This window comes from Cygnus olor, chromosome 1 (assembly GCF_009769625.2).
Source record: "Cygnus olor isolate bCygOlo1 chromosome 1, bCygOlo1.pri.v2, whole genome shotgun sequence".
In the NCBI taxonomy this organism is placed as follows: domain Eukaryota; kingdom Metazoa; phylum Chordata; class Aves; order Anseriformes; family Anatidae; genus Cygnus; species Cygnus olor.
Genome location: NC_049169.1, coordinates 30676087 through 30682235, shown reverse-complemented (window position 1 = coordinate 30682235; position 6149 = coordinate 30676087).

Here is a 6149-nt window from a genome sequence, read left to right as displayed (position 1 = left end):
GCCAGCCAAACCTTGAATATTTGGGGCAAATTTTGTCCTTCTGCGCCAGAGGACTTGCAGAGCTGTGCTGGGGTGAGCCCCTGGCACCTGGGGCTGTGGTGCAGTGCCCTGATGTGATCTTGAGTTGGAAACTTCACAGCAAACTTTCAGGGCCAGTAATTTCACAAGGCATCAGATTATCTCTCTAACATCAGCCAGACAAGGCTCTAATTCCACCCCTGGACTTCCTGAAGGTCAGACCCAAAGTAGGAACTGCCTGATTTAATCTACTTTTGGGCTAGGGACACGAAAAGCCAATTTCTCCCTTTTTAAGGGACTGCACAGATAACAGAGAGGTGGAGAGGAGCTGCTGCATTGCTAGCGAGGTGTGAAAGGCTTTCTGCAGGAGTCTGCTGGGGCTGTGACCTGGAGAGAGCATGAGTTGTTGTACACCCTTATCTAGTGACAGCAGAATATTGGGCATTTCCTGAGAACTAATGGTCAGTCTGCAAGGCCAGATAGCGCAGTGCTGTGAGAGTATCCATGGCTGGTCAATAGGCACCGAGGCGGTATGGGCTTAGTGCTCTGTAACTGTCCTTTAGCCAAAGCCAGCTTTACACAGTACAGGATTTCTCATCATGTAAAACACTCAATAAAGGGCTTTGATGTAAATTTAATAACATCTGCTTGCAAGTATGAGATCCAAAAGGTTTGATATATTTTGCATGCTGTGAAACTACAGGCCTTGTATCTTTATTATCCCTCATCTCTAAACAGTAACTATTCTGGTTGTTGAGAGCTCCCAAACCTGTTCTTGTTTGTCCTCATAGTCTATTGACTCAGAGTGAAGGTCAAACTATCTACATTTACAATCTATAATGTCCTTACCCAAGCAGGCATGGCTGAAAAAGAGCTCAACATGGTGTTTTATACTACTTTGGCAGGAGCCTACAGAGGGCACAAGGTTGTTTTCCATCCCAAGGGGGTATAAGGTTTCTGATGATTATCACCTTATGTTATCCATGAAGCAATGCAGAGCTCTTAGGTCTGATGTGCACCTTGTGAGGATGTTCTGCAGCACTGAGAAATGTGCCTTGGATACTCTGACTAAGCTAGGCATCTGTTGAATCAGTTTTCCAACTTGTCCAAATTTTCTATACAGAAAAAAATTTCTTTCAAAATCTTCACAAAAAAATGCTGCAACTGCATAAATGATATATCTGAACAGAATCTCCTCTAGAAGCTTTGAAGGACCTTCCTCTTGTCACTGGCTGTACAGGAAATTGAAGCACAATTTGGAAGGACTGCCTTGCCAAGAGCTTTTAAATTAGGACTTGATTTTCCTAACCTGCCCATCTAAAAACTATGTGACTATCAAAACACAAGGTCACATTCATTTTAGCTAACTCCAGATATTTATAACAACAACAACAACAAAATCTAAATCTAACATATTTGTCTAGAACATCCGATTGGCCATAATCAGTAGATAAATGGGCATTTCCTCATTTCTTTTCTTAATGAAGATATTAGATATTGGTTAATGGAAGAACACCTCATGATGGAGACAGGTGAGATGCCTTCTTTCAGGAGGCTGTGGAGGAGTTGTGTCTCTCTGGTTCTGTTAGGTGGCTGGATCTGATCAGTGAACAACAGGCTGAGTACCACAGGCTGTACACCCAGAGAAGATGCAACCAGCCTTGAGGCAAATGGATGCCTCCAAACCAGAGTTTACCTAGGCATGGCTTTCTTCACTGTCTGTTTTTGCAATTCCTGTTTTAAGATCTGTTCCATACATTCAGAAATTCACAGGGTGTCATTGTTTTGGCTGGGATAGAGCTAATGCTGCCTGCCAGGGTTGAGCCACAACACACAGATGCTTCTAACCTGCTCTGTAATACCTTATTACCTATTATATTTTGAAAGTTACACTGGAATAAGCAGGAAAAAAATCATTTGAGTCCGCAGGACCAATGTTCCCCTGTACCAATGCAGTTTGTACCATCCGAAGTTGTATATTCTCTGTACAACGTCTGTTCCACAATATTTTAAGAGGGGACTAGGCCATGCATAAAGCTGATGTGCATGCATCTTTCCAGTTAGAAAAACATGGCCACAGTGCTTGTGTAGCAAAACAGACATTCTTGATGAAGGCTGTGATTAAACACTCACACCATTACCCTGATTAATATGTAAATGTGCAATGCTAAACTCTTTATGGGATTCAAACTTTAATCACTGACCCACTTCAACATATGATGAATGCAATCATGCTCCACAAAAGGACAATGAATAGATCGTCTTTTACTACTCTCTTGAGCAGAAAGCTCTCAAATTTCACGTTTTATGCTCAGAATATAAATGAGTTTCTTCTCTGAAGCTTTACTTCTGTAAAATTGAGGAAAATTAGCCATAATGTTTTACTCAGATACTACCTTACTTTATTAAAGACACATATAAATCATAAGGAAAAATTCCTGAATAGTTAATTCATTTGCTTGTTTCTGAGTAAAAATAAAATGCTTTAGGCTGATTCTACAGAGCAATCCAGTAGCACCACCTACTGTTTATATGGAGCGCTGCTTTTTTATATATGCAATATATATACACGTATAAATACATATAATATTATGTATTCTGCAATAATCTATATAGTTTAATGTCTTAGAAAGAATGTGTCACATGCTTCAAAATTGTGTTTATGCTTTCAGAAATGGTCTTCTAAATGTCTTCTGCAGGAAAGGCAGATATTAAAACAGTGACAGGCTTTCAGCAATATGCCCCATGACATTTAATAATGCCAAGAGTTACATTTACTGGAAAAAAAAAATGAAGTTTGATTTAGAAAATATTTTGGGAGAAATTCATGTCTTTACTGCAGGAGTAAATGGCCTGGTAAATTAGAGTCATCACACTGATTTCAGTGAAGGAGAAAATAGAGTGGTGATATTTTTATTTAATTTAGTGTGAATAATATTCTAAAATTTCCAGCTTGTGTCAGTAAGTCATAAAATTCTTGGGTATCTGAGCAAAAGAAAATATATTCTGTATCTAAATTTAAGTCCAATTTTAAGTCACAATAGCATATAATTACCCCCCCCCCCCCCCCCCCCCCCCCCCCCCCCCCCCCCCCCCCCCCCCCCCCGCCTTGCCTTGGTGCTGGTAGCTCATGTGTCCTGTGGGATCCTGAAGACAGAACTTTCCCCAGGCAGGAACCCTAAAATGCCAAAGCCTGCACTTTCCTCCCTGTCCCATGCATGGTGCTGAGCATCTCTCACGAGGTCTCACACTTCCCCTCCAGCCTTGCAGTACGGTGCAGGGCTTCCTGCTAAAGGATTTTACAAAAGGGAAGAGGACAGAGTTGCTCAGCATCACCTGCGTCTTGCATGGCTGGATGTGGACTTTTTCTAGTTCTGCATGGGAAGATAGAAAATTGTTGGGCTGCTGCCCGCAGTGTCTCCTGAGTGTGCCCCAAAACCACGTGGGGCTTTCCCACTACCTCTCGGTATGTTTTCTCACAGAAGCAGCATCTCAGTTTCATTGACTTACTGCACTGATGAACTTTTAAACATGTAAGAGTGACGCAATTTCAACACTCCCCTCAGTAAGTCTGGAAATAATGCATCCTGGCAAGCAAAGCGCTCCACCATCACTGACACAAATAAATAATTAGGGCTGTAGCAATCCAGGGCATGCAGGCAACCCCTGTCTGCACAAGCCCTCACCTAGCTACGTGATGGGGTCCATGGGTGTTACACCACGTTGCTGTGACACAGAAGGGCTGTGCAGGCTGTGCCTGGTGCTTTACTAAGCCAGCACTGGATACAGGCTGAGGTGCCGGAGTGACGCATTGTGTGTGTGAGACACTGGCTTGCAGATAAGCAGCATTATCTAGTGAGATGAAGCATCAAGTAGTATACAAGGCATTTTCACCAATGTGCAGCCAGGTATTGAGGCAATCAGGCTACCGGAGAAGGAGTCCGGAGTTGGAGGTAAGTGTAATTTTTAAGATGCAACATGTAGCTTTGAACTTAATGACAGGACAGCACCTAGTGAAACAGTATCCAGGTTTTCTAATGTCCTACTGTGAGACCCACATTTCAGAGCAGGACAGGATTTAAGTAGAAAGGAAGAATAACTACAACCTCACTAAGGTAAAGGAGAGTAATGAGATACTTTAGACAACTAATGACAGGTCTTGGCAGACTCCTAATGAATGCCCTTGAAGTATGTAGGAATGCTGTCACTACTGGTGGCACTGATGCAAGAAAGTACAGAAGAGAACTCCCGGATACTGACAGAAAGAAAACATCCTCTGCTGCATCCTCTACTGCATCCAGATTGTGTTAAATAAAACATCTCACTCCACCTTGTAAAGAAAATGAAAAACTAGGGGAACTGCAGAGAACTAGGAGAAATGGGTAGCAGTTTATTCCATGTGGAGCGACACTGCTCATCCATAACTTTATTAAAGTTGGTAGAATTTAAATGAAGATCTAGGAGAAAGCCAAATGCCATATTTCCGTAGTAGTAGAAAAGATAAACTGCTTAACAATTCAATACGTGTATTAAACTGCTGACACCTCTTAAATCTGTAAAATGTTGAAATAATTAATTGAATCACTGGAAAACAGCAGTCAAAAGTTAAAAAAAAAGATGCAAAAATATTGAAAAGACACATAAGATCATTTAATTTTGATCACTATAAGTTGGATACATTACAAAATGTTTAATGATTTAATGTACTATTACCATAGTGAGCTGCAGCTGCTCAAGAGCAGTTTCCATTGGATCTGAAAGAATAACATAGCATCTATTAAAGTCCTTACGTTTAGTGGAAAAGGTTACACATTTTTATGATCAGGAAATACTAAGAACAAGACACACGTAGCACCTAATCAGTGGAGTGTGGCAATTTCCAGCACAGTTTTTCCTGTATTTATACTGATTAGCTTGAGTAAGCATGTGTCAGCATATTGTTGAAGCTAAGAACTTAGTCATATTTTTCTGTAAGCAAACATAGTCAGCTATAATTCTAAATGTTTTTAAATGAATACAAAACTTGTCTGCCCAAATAATTTATTGGAATCAATTTGCAACAATGATTTACAAAACACAGCACTGATTCTGGTCAAACTGCAGACTGTTTTGTGGTGGTTCAGCCTCTTCATCACTACAAGACTGGCCCTGAGAAAGGCTACATACAAAATCATCTCATTTTCCATCTCTGGCCTTTTTTAAAGTTAAGTTGGTGATGCTGGCTGCTACTGCAAAATTCATGAATCTGGATGAGAGGGACTATGATCTAGCAGAGAGCAATCAAACGTAAAATTCAGAATTAAGGAAAACTGGTAAATTTACACAGCTCTACTTGAACACTCAAGGTTAATAGGCTGGCATGTTATTTAACATCTATTGTTAGACACGAGAAAATTAAAAAATTAGAAAAATAAAGCTGTAATATCCTGCTTGATAAGAGTAGAGGTTACTTTGGGCAGCAGTTAAGGTAATAGGCTCGGCTGAGAAGAGCTAATTGTAAGCCTTAACAATGACCTATCTGGCATAAAAAGTTGTGTGTGACGTAGAAAGGCAGAGGACCATTTAAGCCCACCCAAGCCTCATTGGCTCAAATCATCCTGTAGGAGAAAAATTCATAAACTTGGTGACATGCTTACTGAGGTGAGTTTTTTCTGTTATATTCCCAAGATAGTCCATTAAAAAAAAAAGGAAAATTAAGGATCTTTTTTTTTTTTTTCTCCCAAGTTTAAAGATATCTATGCCACAAAAAGCATTTTCAGTATTACTATCAGGAATTTTTCTGAAATTTTACTAGTTTATAACTTCTCTAGTTGCAGGTCAACTTTATAATCACTGTTGCTTGGATCCTCAATTTAATAATCAAAAAATTCCCCAGAAAATTTCAGAATGAATCCAACAGAGAGCACAGGTAATTCACTGCAAAGAAACACATTAGGTCCAGTCCTATACTGAACTGGTGGTGGGGGAAGATGCTCAAATATCGGAAAATACATGGAAGCCCCTCAAGAATTCCAGTCACTACACACTGAACTCTAGCTCTAACCTGTAGCATGCTGAGAGAATAAGCAGAAAGTGTTTAAGCAAATTCATGCCCTCAAAATGGATTATATTTCCAATGCACTCACGTCCTG